The sequence below is a fragment of the Lathyrus oleraceus genome, chromosome 4 (assembly GCF_024323335.1).
Source record: "Lathyrus oleraceus cultivar Zhongwan6 chromosome 4, CAAS_Psat_ZW6_1.0, whole genome shotgun sequence".
NCBI lineage: Eukaryota > Viridiplantae > Streptophyta > Magnoliopsida > Fabales > Fabaceae > Lathyrus > Lathyrus oleraceus.
This window is the reverse complement of record NC_066582.1, coordinates 269,815,358-269,829,425: the sequence shown is the minus strand read 5'-3', so window position 1 is coordinate 269,829,425 and position 14,068 is coordinate 269,815,358. Positions and strand designations below refer to the sequence as shown.

Genomic DNA, 14,068 nt, shown 5'->3' with positions numbered 1-14,068 from the left:
CTACACAATATTATGAAAAACCTCTTTGAAGATAACATTTGTTGTTTTAGATAAATGATTTTTGTCTTTGTCATGAATCAATATTTTGAGTCCAGCTTTGCTCTTGACTCTTGACATTGCTACATATAGTTGTCTGTGACTGAATACATCATTTGGCAAATATAAACCAACATAATCTAATGATTGGCCTTGAGACTTGTTAATGGTCATTGAGAAAGAAACAACAATGGAAAATTGTCTTCGAATAAGTTTGAATGACCAAGAAGATTGAAAAGGAGACAAAGACATTCTTGGTATATAAATAATATTTCCAATGTGTGTACCTGATATAATTTTGGCTTCAATGACATGATTTGCTAGTCTAGTAACCGTCGATCTTGTTCCATTACATAGGCCTTCAAATTAATCCAGATTCCGTATCAACATGATGCATGATCCAATTTTTAATTTCACGGAATGATTTGGCAAGCCTGATGTTTTCAAACAGTTCAAGAATTTAGGAGTTAAATGTTCAAAACCATCACTATCATTTGCTTCTGATCTGTCAATGGAGTCACTATTTAAAAACTCCTTAGCGTCACTTGTATAGTTGAGTATTTTGATTAAGATTTAAAGGGAAAAATAAGATAATAGAAAGGGACAAAAGTAGATAAATAATTTCACCTGGAAGAAGATTTGTGACGTAGTCATTGATTTCGTCAACTGTTTTAATAGTTGAAGCCAAAATAGCTCGACTCTTTTGGTAGGTAGTATTAGAATAATTTTGAAGGAGATTTGGATAGGTACTTGAAACAATTTTGTCGATTGGGTCCAAATAATCATTTAGTAGGAACTTGGGTGGAATTGAAATTTCAGCATATCCATCATTTGGTTCAGATATTTTTCCATCACCAACTTGTAAAATCCATTTAGAAAACTTACGAATGTCTTCAATATCGTTTGAAAGTGACTCAGTTCCCAAACACATATTTTTGGTTAGTGTCAAAACTTTGCAATGGTCCCAAATATATGAAGCATTTATTGTAGAATGTACAATGTCAGACCTAGTACCTCTTGGAACCACAAGTAGAATTTGTCGGAAGTCACCACCAAATATAACAACTTTGCCTCCAAAAATTCTATCTCAAGGCACATCATCAATACCCATGATATCTTTTAAAGACTTGTCAAGAGATTCAAAGCAGGATTTGTTTGCCATGGGTGCCTCATCCCAAATGATTAGTTTTGTTATTTGCAACAACCCAGCAAGGTCCAATTTTTTCTTGATGTTATAAATAGAAGATTCTAGGCATGGGATAAGTATTTTGAATCTAGAATGTGTTGTTCGTCCTCTTGGTAAAATCAAACTTGCAATTCCACTTGAAGCCACATTCAAAATAATATCGCGGTTTGAACATAAAGCTGCTGATAGTGTGTTCCACATGAAAGTCTTCCTAGTACCACCAAAACCGTATAAAAGAACACCTTCTTTTCGTTCAGCAACAACAACCATGATCTCCTTAAAAATATTATGTTGTTCGTCTAATATCACAGGAAATTGTGAAACAAAGAAAATAATAAGTAAAAATAAAGAATTAATTTAGATGGAATTATAAAAATAGTTAAGGAACAAACAGAAAAATAATTAATGCATTTAGTAACAACTGTTTTTATGATGTGCCATGCGAGTAATTCAAGAATCAATATTTTTGTTCAAGCGACGAATTCACATTAAAAGCGGATAATGTAATAATGTTTTAGATAATGTGCCATGTGTAAGTAAAATGGCATCTAATAAAGTAAAGGAATTATATTATACCTGGATAAACATTGATGTTATAATCATGTAAAAGTGATAAGTTGGATAGACTGACAGCAAGTTTATACCAAAAGTGATAAGTTGGATATACTAGCAGCTACTTTATGTGAGTTGTTTTTATTCAAATCTCTTTATATATATATATATATATATATATATATATATATATATATATATATATATATATATATATATATATATATATATATATATATATATATATATATATATATATATATATATATATATATATATATGCGCGTGTGTGTATGCGTGCGTGTGTGTAATTACAGTGGCAGCAAGTTAAGTACACCAACAATGTATATATCAACTTGATAAAGTCTTATAATGAAATACATGGATGTGAATGTAATGTATCATTGATGGAATATAACTGGTATAATGACAATTTTAATGGTGATCCATAACAATAACACATATGTAGTAACAAAAACCTTGGTAGCAATTTAGTAGAGACATTCAAATAACTGCATAAATTATAGTTACTACAAAAATATTGCAAATTTTTTCGAATTACTGCAATTTAGTAGGGGCATTCGAATAACACATCCATGTTACTGCAAAAATATTGCTATCAAAATCTACTAATTCGAATTAAAGTAGACACATTCAATTTAGTTTTAAATGTAGGTCCATATGAAAAATTATGAATTCAAATTGAAATAAAAGAATAATTATTTGAGTTTCAGAATACCTGTTAGTTTTTGAAACAAATCTTGGTATAATAGTTTCTGAGCCGCAACATCATATTGTCGTTCATCATAAATCAATCTGTTACCAAGGAAATCCAGTACATAATGATCTGGATATGACATAGATTTAAAGTCTTTCAAGCTCCTTTTGGTTTTTTGTAGTTGTGTCTCGATTTCCATCAAAGTAAGTTGTTGGAGTTCTTCAAGAGACAGTGATAAATCTATAGTAAATAAATGATGAGATGAAATATATTTGTAAATAAATTAAGAAACAAATGACAAAGCTATGTATATAGATGAATATAAATTTAGCATTACCTGGATTGTTAGACAAAATTCTTTGGTAAAATAAAATTCCATCTGATAAGTATATCCAAGTGTTACGCCATACATGACCTGGTTGGTTCATTGAAGCTGATAACAATATGGTAACAAACAGTTTTCAAAGAAATACACCAGAACCCCAATTGTAAGCTTCTTTTATTGCCTCAATGAACTCTCTATCGTCTTGTAGAAAGCCCATAGCAAAACATGCTTCTCTAAAAGTTGCATGTTTATACCCTTCAACAGTTTTGAGATGATCATAACTTGTAGGTCCTTTCTTAACTGTCAACAACATCCGCATATAGTATAACTCCCCGGTTGTTGGCGGTACCCAAATTAGGCGGCCAATTGTGTAACCTCTTTTCCTTGGTCTCCAACATCTCTTTTTCTTGACATAAACAAACTTGGAAACAAATTGTCCATATGTCAATAGCTTGGCTTCATCATATACTTGGTTTGCCACAAACTAAGTTGTAAACATGGATTCAGTTACACTCGCCTTCAAAAGGACATTTCCAATTTGTTCAAAGTCTTTGTAGTAGACTGGGTTCTCTTCTTTCAAGTGAAAAAATAATCTTTCAACCGCAGGTTTCCTTCCATGGGTAGAATATGAAAAAATTCTCCAATATGCTTCACTTGGTGAAACATATCTACAATCAATGCATTGTTTTATTTCATCATTATTCCCTTCACGACCACCTGCACTTGGAACAATAACGACTGATATTCTATCCGAACCCTTGTTAATGTATTTTAAAATATATTTAATAAAGTTACTTTGGTTGCACCATTCCATGTTGATGTATGCTTCATATTTCATAAGAAAATATGGGTTATGAGGCACAACATAACCTGAATGAAGCATGATTCCATTCTTCTCAATTGTAAAACCGTTATCCTTTCTTCGATAAACCGAGTATCCAGCTTGATCAACTATGGTGACATCTTGGAATTTCTTGGGATAATAATTATAACACCTTCCATTGGTCATGCACGGACATCTAGGGTTAGCCATTCCACACGGCCCATCCACCATGTAATTTTTCACAAGACCATACAACTTAGGTTGTTTTACATGATCTGGTACCTCCGTAAAAATGATTTTGTCAATGTCATAAGGGGCCGAATATTTATTTGAAGGATGTAAGAAGATTAGGAGGTGGGCATGGTGCAAACCTCTTTTCTGGAATTCGATGGTGTACATGTCTGCATAAAAAAGGAAAGAATATATTTAAATCAATGAAAAAAATGAATACAGGATAAAAAGAAGTTTATGTAAAGAGATGTAGTTTAAAAGAATAGCAAGAGCATACATGCCAAGACTTTGCCTAAAACACCTTTCTTAGTCACGTCAGCCAAAAGATTATCGAACTTCATTTTGAAAACTCTAGCAATGATATCAGGTCTATCTGGTGGCTTCAAGTTGAGAGAAGTAAAGCTCGTTGAATTTTAGGCCAATTTGGATTGCATGTGAAAGTAATGAAAAGGTCTGGGAAGCCGACTTTACTACAAATTGCCATGCCATCATAGTATAATTGATCCATAAATTTCCTACTACCAACATAAGATGAAGGTAATATAACTCTTTTTCGTGTGCTTGACCCAGGTTTATTACTTTGGTCTCTTTCTTCATTAAGACTTTGATACCTTGAGACTCTTAGCTTGGATTGATTGTTACGAAGCCATTTCAATCTTTCACCCTCTAGCATGGTGTATCCGTCAACCAAAAATTGTTGAAACAATCTCCTAGACGACAATAGAGTTTTTCCTTCTTCGCCTCTTGTTTGGATTCGAAAAGCCAACCACTCTCGAATAGTAAGTCCGTTTCCTGAATTATTGTCGAAGGTATGAAGATTGTGGAGAGCGACATTTAGTCTATAACCATCTTATCCATATGGAAATATCAAAGGATATTGGTAAGCCAAATAGCTTGCATGAAATTCATCAATACATTTTAATGTTCCCCTCTGTCTCTGCATAATAATGTCTCTTTCTTTAGCCGTGTCAACATCACCAACTATTAAAGTAGCAACCTCAGAAATAGTTGGTTGGTTGTACACTCTTCCATCTGTAGCTCTGTTTGCAATAAGTCTTAGTTTCAAGTTGTGTATATTCCCTTGATTAAGTCTCTGTCTTGCCATGCGGAAACTCTTAGCATGTGTGTTATGAGTGTACAACATATCTGATAGATTTTTTACGATTCTAGGATCAATGTTTTTTTTGTTCCTAAGAATCAAAGGAAAATTTATTATGTATGTAAAAAAGCTATATATTAGAATTGAATGCTATGAATTTATTTACATACCATAGTCCATCTACTCAACTAGAAACTTCATTTTCTATGTCGTAAATGTAGAGTTGTGCAAATTTTGGTGCTTGGCCTTCAGATGGTAATAAACTACCAATGCGGTGGCAAATTTTACCTTGGATTCGTATTGTAGGTGGACCCCTTCCATTATTGAATTTGTTGTTCAATTTAGCGCCGAGTAATGTGAACGCAAACATCATGTTGTATGTTTGTAGATTAGATTGGAAATTCTTACTATCTTTGGAATTATGATCGAATAGTAAATGGGATAATATGCTTGAAGGATGTTTCAAGAAAGGTAGTTCAACTTTGCCATTCCCACAACATAATTGGTACTTAGGATTTTTTGCATGTTTATGTTTGTCCATTCTCTCTTGATACCACATCAATGCCTTACAATGTCTACATTCAATCATGGCATCACATAAATCATAATAATCTGGACCAAAAAAAACTCAATGATTATATAACAGTATATTAAATCATAAGAAATGCTGATAATAAAGTGGGAGTACCTATATTGTAACATGGTGTAACACCTCAAAATTTGCCCTCCTCTCTTGGGACTAGCTAGCATATTGCATTTCATCTTTTAGGACATTAGTCATTACATCTGTGCATATCATGTACAATGAACAAGTCATCCTCCTAGGTCTTGCTCAGAAGATAGAGAGGTTAAAAGAGGCAAGCCTGAGGGTCTTATTGAATTGATCACTAATCATCTGAGGGTTTGTGCTTCAATTAGGGTTTATTGGTTCCTCAAGGAGGTTGATCTTTATCTTGGTTGAAATGGTATATCACCATCATCATGGTCTTATCATCACTAAGAGGTTCATGGTGCCTGATCAGATTCCTTGGGATTAGGGTTTTGACCTCTGGTCAACCCTAATTAGTTGAATTGTACCAATCAGGGTTTCTTTAAGGAGATGAGGTTTTAATGGAGATGGGGATCATCATATGGTTTTATTGAGCTTGTATAAGCTAGGGTTTCATTTTGGAGCCATTTCAGCAAGAGATTGAGGCTCAAATTCATCTGTGCATGGCCAAGTCATCTATCAACTGCAAAAGTCAACCACAAGTCAACTGTTGGATTTGGAGGTGGGAAGTGACTAGAAATACTTCATTCATGTTCAAACAAGTCTCATTTGACATTTCAAATATCAACATTGGAGAAAATAAAGTCAGGACAAAACTTTCCAAAAATAGAAAGTGACCTGTAATTTGAAATTGCCAAAAATGGAAAGGTTTTCTCCTCAAGATTACATCATCAAAAATGCTTCAAATGAAATTTTGTTGAACATGAAAGTTGTAGATCTTTCTCTCCCATTTCCAAAAAGTCCAAGATCATAATTTCTCATGTGTGGTTAAGGAGATGTGGATCAAACTTGGCCAAACGAACATGGAACTTCAAAGGGGCATAACTTTCAAACCATAAGTCCAAATGAGATGGCTCTTTTTGCAACATTCTCCTTTTAACCTCTAGTTTCCAAATTTGGAATTACATGACATGCATTCCATTCATATAAATATTTGGAAATTCAATTGATTTTTGGAGGGAAAAATGAAATTCAAAATGTGTGCATTATTTGAACATGGCATTACTTCCATTGGCTCCAAAACAGGTTTTTGAGTGAAAATGAGTGTAAATTCGTACTGTTCATCCATGCATTTTCATGCATAAGGTGAAATTCCAATTTTGCAAAAACACCTCCAAACTCAATTAATTTTCATTAGCACTTGGTTTAACTTAATTAATCATGTTTAGCATAGCATATAAATAGAAAATCCTAACAGAATTCATCACATTTCCCAATTCTAGATCTAGAATTCTCAAAGTCTCTCAATTTCTCTCTCATTTTTTCTCCAAATTTCTTCACATCTCTTGCATTTTTTTGGATCAATTCATCATTATTAAGCATTGGTGAGCAAAATTGAAGGAAGATCCAGTGGAATTCGTGCACATTGAAGCATATGCAAGCTTGAGTTCATCAATGGTGATGCAAAGTTCTGGTTGAATCGTGTGCGATAAAGCCTCAATCTCCATTCCAATTACTTGCACAAGCATCCTGGAGCAACATTGAATCCATTACAAGGCCTGAATCGAGCAAATTGCAAAGCTGCACTTCAAGAGGTCACTGTTTCGACCTCTTTAATTCATGAAATTGTTGATATATTCTTGTAGATCTTTTTGCTGTGAGGATTCTGAGCTTTGAACCACTCAATTCCATGCCATATCCACTGAGTTTCGATAGATTAAAGTTTCATGTTGAAATTTTGTTTGCTTCAATCCACATGATTTATGATGTTATAGGCTTAGTTATTGCTTGATTCATGCTCCTTGATGTGTGATCTACATGTTCATGTATTCAATTTCCATTTCTGGAGAATTTGTTCTTGAGGATGTTGAAGATCCACTGTTCATGCGCTGCGTTTGTGAAGAAGATGATTCAGACCTTTTGGCAACGGTTTTGTGTGATGCTGAAGCGTGGCCTTTGCGTGGCGCTAGGGCTCGCCCCTGATTGGCTGCATGGGATTCCCATGCAGCGCGCCTTTTTTTGATTTAAAAAGCTACTCGGTTCGAACCTTGGCTATGTGATTTTCCAATACTCCATTTCATTTTCCATCACATGTTCATATATGTTCCACATGTATTTTTTTTAATTTTCTTCATCTTAAAAAAATTCATAAGTGATTGAATAATGGTCCAAAAAATATGAGGATTTTTGCATTGATTTTCTTTTTCTCTCTAGTTTTTTATCACTATGATAACTCAAATTGTGCCTGGCTGGTTTATTTTTTGCCCTAGGGTTTGTGTACATGTATGCATTCTTGACATTGCCTTGGTATATCATTTGTGAAATGCTCAATTTTAATCCAATACTCATGAAATTTTACATGTAGAAACTAGACATCTTGCTGGATATTTTGGTGTTGAGTTTGCATTTTTATCAATTGCCATTGCTGAGTTATGATTTTTATAAGTTAGGTGTGATAATTTGTGTCACACCTTGTGATGTCCAACATGATTAATGAATTTGCCATGCAAAATGAATTCCAAATGTTCTGATTTTTTGTATGGTGCTTGATATGAATGTTGTGAATGCTCATGATGTTTTGTGGAATTTTTGGATTGATTTCTGATTTGATTGAGATTTTTCTTTCTGGATGTTCATTTTTGAGTTTTTGAAGTGTCTTGAACTTCAATCTTTTGTGAAATGCTCGTGCTTTATCCAATGGATGTGAAATTTTGCACACTCTTTCTAGACATGTTAAAGTTTGTTTTGGCTTTGGTTTGAGGTTTTTACCATTTACCAATTCTGTTTTAGGCTTGTGCTAAGTTGGTGTAACATTTGGTGTCATATTTGAGCTTGATTATGCTTGCCTTGCCTTATACAATTTTATTACCATGCCTAATGTTGTCCAAATGCTCTAATTTTTTGTGTGATGATCATGTTGTGTGTTCTGTTTACCCATGATTTTTGCCAAGATTATTTGAATCATTTTTGAATTAATGTGCATTTGTTCATTCTGATGTCACAATGTGGTTACAACTTGCATACCTTGCCATGATTGGTTTGTGAAATGAATTTGATTGATGATAATGATATGAGACCTTTTGGATTGTGTTCTTAATTGATTAAGGTTGATTCATGTTGAATTTCATGTTCTGTTTTGAATTATTTCTCCCTCTTTGACCCTAGGCCTTGACCTAGTGGTTTGCCTCTCATCTTTGAGGTTTGATTTCAGGTTTAACATCCAGGTTGTATGGTTCATGATGCAACCTCACTTGAGAATTTGATGCTTGCTTTTGACTACTAACATTGTGTGTTTTTTAGGGTTGTTAACTCATTTGAGTTTGACTTGTTGGCTTATGCCTTTGATCATTGGGTTTGACTGTTGATATTAACTGTTGTTTGTTTGTCTGTACAGTTGAATTGATTTGTGTGATGTTTCAACAGGTACATAAGTTGCTTAAGTTCAATTTGAACTTGCTTTTGCTTGGTTGCTTAACCACATAGGTATAACTCTCTGACTTCATGTAGTCTGGAAGACCTGTCCTGTTACTTGGGCAGGCACCTGTCTGAAGCCCTCCTTAAGAGGCAATGCTTGTGAATGTTTATTTTTGTGCCAAGCAGGAAAAGTCCTTTGATAAGGCAATTGGAAGATAAAAGAGATGTGCAATCCATTTCCTGCTATTCAGTGTGTCTTCCACTTTGCTCACACACCTTGTGTTGATGCATTGTGGATATTAACCCCAAGATCTTTGTTGAGTCAGTCATATGTGGAGAAGAGTTCCAACTTTCTGAACTCCCACACTTTCATTTGTCTGAAGCTCTCCCAGGCCAGGGATAAGAGCTGTGAGGTCTTACCCTCACTTCCCATTTCATCTGCTTCACCCTAACTCTCAATGTTAGGGTTAAGAGCTAACTACACCCAATTCCTGTTGGCTTGTGTTTCACAGCCTAACCTTGTGTGAGCCCACTTTGTTTGTATATAGTGTGTGCTAATTGTGTGTATGTTTGCTTTGCCTTTGCCTGTTTAGGATAGCTTGCTGCCTGTGCAAGTTAGATAGAAAACTCAACCTAGGACCATGGTGGATTACATGATAACTATTAGGCTCGAGTCAGTCTCCCTTCTAGTTTGTCATTTCCCAGTCTCTGGTTAGGCGAAAGTTTCTCCCCTGTTCAGGGGAACTACGTTCCCCTGATCCTCATACCAGATGAGGTACGTAGGCAGGAGATCGTACGAGATCTCTCCGGGCACCCTTTTCCTTTTTTGCGTGTGTTTTGCTTGACAACTATTAGGTCCGAGTTCCCGACTCCCTTCTAGTCTGTGTGTTCACCCTTTTCTTTTTTTGAGTGTGTTGTGCTTGACAACTATCAGGCTCGAGTTCCCGACTCCCTGTTAGTCTGTGTGTTCACCCTTTTTCTTTTGTGTGTGTTTGCTTGACAGTTATTAGGCTCGAGTGCCAGACTCCCTATTAACTTGTTTGTTGGTTAACCTTCTTGTGTGTGTTAGGAGATGGATGTAAGACCAGCGATTGGCAGTCCGTATCCTATTGGTGTTTGTTTGTGTGGAGTCTGACGTAAGTCCAACGATTGGAAGTTGGTTTCCTGTGTGTGTTTGTTGGTTCGGAGTCTGATGTAAGTCCAGCGATTGGCATTCGGTTTCCATGTTGGCCTGTTTGTGTTATTGTTTTGACGTCTCAGCGTCTGTGCGTGTGTTTTGTTTCGGCGTGCGTGAGCCAAACTACGGTAGCTCTGATTCTCATTCCAGATGAGATACGTAGGCATAGGATGCGATATCCTAGCGAGCCCGTTCCCCTTTTCTCCCACCTGTGTTGTTTCTTGTGTGTGTGTGCGTTGTCTGTGAGCAGTTTTAGCAACCTTTCTTCTATTCTTTTGAGCGTGGATCCCGTCGAGTACGACGGATGCATAGGGGTGCTAATACCTTCCCTTCGCATAACCAACTCCCGATCCTATCTCTCCTTGGTCACGAGACCATGTCTTTTCCAGGTTTACTTCAAGCGTTTCCTTTCCCTCTTTGGGATAAATAACGCACGGTGGCGGCTCTGTTGTCTTGTTTTAGCCCGCCGGTTGTTTTTCGCGGATGCACCATATGGGTTAGCCTCTGATGTTGAATATGGTGGAGAGAAGTCATCATTAGCAAAACCTGAGTCGTCTTCTAAGTTTTGGTCTGATGTAATAGCAAATAATGTTAATACATATCATATTTAGTCATATTGTGCAATAAAAATGTAAGATATAATGAAAAAAATGTATTCTAAAGGTTGAAAAAAATTATAGTACTTGAAATTCAATGGATTAAGATATGGTCTATTTGGAAAAAGAACCTACAAAAATCATAGATGAATATGGTCTCTTTGGATGTCGTTGAATTTCATTTGGAAAATGAAACTTAGTATAATCATGTTGATTCTTCTTAAACAATATTTCTGGACAGTAGTGTCTGTGCCAATTCCAATAGGCACAAGTCAAGTATGTGAGGGCAAAGATTCTTATTCCTTATTTTAATGATTTCAAACCTTTTTAGTTGCTCATAATGTGTACTTTGGACGGTGTCTTCATATCATAGAATGCATTCATCCTCAAACATGCTCAAAGTATAAGTTTAATGTGTCCATGCATATAGGAGCATCTCATAGATGTGAATAATGCACTTGATCATCGTTGGTACCTTAGGTTCATAAGAGAATGATTTGATTTGACCAAAATACTTCTCAAAAACGCATTTTTGACAGTTTAAGAACTTTGAGTCGACTCATGCCTTGGAACGACCGACTCATTCATGCATATCCCATTCTGTGTAACTCTCGGGTTTGAACAGGTCGAGTCATAGGTCGACTAAATCCTGGGAAAACAAAATGAGTCTACTCATCCACCTGTTGCGTCGACTCATTACCTATTTCATTTTGAACCATGTTGCCACTGGTCTGAACAGGCCGAGTCATAGGTCGACTCAATCCTGGGACAAGGTGGATGAGTTGACTCATCCACCTGTTGTGTAGACTCATTACCTGTTTCATTTTGAACCATGTTGCCACAGGTCTGAACAGGTCGAGTCATAGGTCGACTCAATCCTGGGAAAAAAATGAGTCGACTCATCCACCTGTTGCATCGACTCATTACCTGTTTCATCTGAACCATGTTGCCACGGGTCTGAAAAGGTCGAGTCATAGGTCGACTCAATCTTGGGAAAACAAAATAAGTCGACTCATCCACCTATTGCGTAGACTCATTACCTGTTTCATTTTGAACCATGTTGCCACGGGTATGAACATGTCGAGTTATAGGTCGACTCAATCCCGGGAAAACAAAATGAGTCGACTCATCCACCTGTTGTGCCGATTCATTACCTGTTTCATTTTGAACCAAATCACCAATGGTCTGAACAGGTCGAGTCATAGGTCGACTCAATAATGGGAAAACAAAATGAGTCAACTCATCCACCTGTTGCGTCAACTCATTACCTGTTTCATTTTGAACCATGTTGCCATGGGTCTGAACAGGTCGAGCCATAAGTCAACTCAATCCTGGGAAAATAAAATGAGTCGACTCATCCACCTGTTGCATCGACTCATTACCTGTTTCAGTTTGAATCATGTTGTCACGGGTCTGAACAGGTCGAGTCATAGGTCGACTTAACTCTAGAAAAACCTGTTTGAGTCGTCTCACCCCCTAATACACTGAATATACGAAATAAGAGATTATTTGACATACCAAAGAATGGATTGTAGTCAGAGCCATCACTGTACTCACTATCGAAATCTAAGTTTACACTCGGAGTAAATATCGGGAAAGATAGAGGGATTATGGTTGTATTAATTGTAGAACTTCCGGCACGGAATGGCGACGAAACATTGACAGAGCTGTGAGATTAAAAAATAAATGGTTAGTATGAAAAAAAACATGATCTCAACCAAGGTGTGCACTAGTGTGGAAGCCAAACATTTGATCATACTATATAAAAGATGGAGTCTGCTGTGTAGTTGCTGGTTCGGGAGGAATATATATATATATATATACATTGGTCGATTCTTGTAAGGTTGTAAGCTCTATCCGACACTTCAAGACCCTTATTAGGGTGGCCCCTTGTACGTTTCAATTGCATTGGTGCACCCATTTTAGTTTGCACCAAACATTCTTGTATGAAAACATGGAAATAGGAATAAAGAAAACTATTAAACAAAATAAGTAGAGTAAAATGTAACAACTCTCATGCAAGTGTTAAGGTTGAGTGTGTCTAAATTGGTGGAAGCATTCTTGGATTCACATTTTCAATCCCTATACGCGTGGCAACCATGTCAAATTTTGTGACAAGGTTTGAACTCATGTTATAAAGGTTGATATGTATCGAAGGAGTATGGATACGATGTGTTGATACACTGGGTAGTGTTTGTTGCAATACAGAATCTATGCATTGTCCATCAGAAAACAATTCTGTCGAATAGTTGTTGGCTAGAAGTCGCTACTGTAATATCTTCAAGGGGATATCGTGTTGTGGATGGTTATTGAAGTTTGAAGTGATGTCATGTTTACAGCGCTTAGACTTTTTATGTTTTAGTATGCAAAACCTGCACAAGCGTGCCCTTTTAGCTGAGAATTTACTCCAACTAATAGGATCATCAATGACGGCATGTGTTGTATTTTTCCTCATGGTATTAAGAAAATAAATTGTCAAAGGATTCAGAAGTATAATAAGTCAAAAGCATGAGCCAAATATTGGAAGGATGAGTCAAGGGAGCAAGAACATGAATAAGCAATTGAAAAACATCAGTATAGTGTTGAATAACTACATTTACCGTTCACAATAACAATGTCGCAACTTTAGGTGATAAAACCAGCAAATTGAACCATAATCAAAAAATGACATTCAATTAAAAATGCAAAATGGATTTTCCATATAAATGAAATTGTAATTTGAAGTAATATTGTTTAACCTCCCTACATTGGACAATGACATAGAACCACAAAAACCATAAAACACAAGAAATGTTCATAACAACATTTAAAAGTAATTATACAGCAAACTCAGTGTCTAAGAAGACAACTAGCCGTATAGGTAATAAACTGACTAAAAATGGCACAGGAACATAATCGAAGTCAGAACTCGGGTATTCAGAGCAACAGAAAAGTGTAATGCATAATGTTTATAGTTCTGCCTACCTGACTTGTGTGTGATTGTAGGCATTGGGTTCCATATTTTAATTGTAGCCCCAAAACCTATAAAAACAATGCACAAACAACATGAGACAATTGTCCAACAGACATGTAAAACCAAGAATCCCTGAGCATGTTGATATATTATGATAATATAAGTAGAACATCAATATATAATACATAACATGAAATAAAGAATAAACCAAGTGTGGAAGGTTACAAAGAGATAGCCAATGGTTTTCGA

The 14,068-nt window shown here is 35.8% G+C and overlaps 1 pseudogene; it reads right to left on the bottom strand.

Annotated features, from left to right (window-relative positions):
• On the bottom strand, positions 1 to 13,321 carry LOC127137020 (uncharacterized; annotated as a pseudogene).
• Between the last annotated feature and the right edge of the window lie 747 nt (positions 13,322 to 14,068).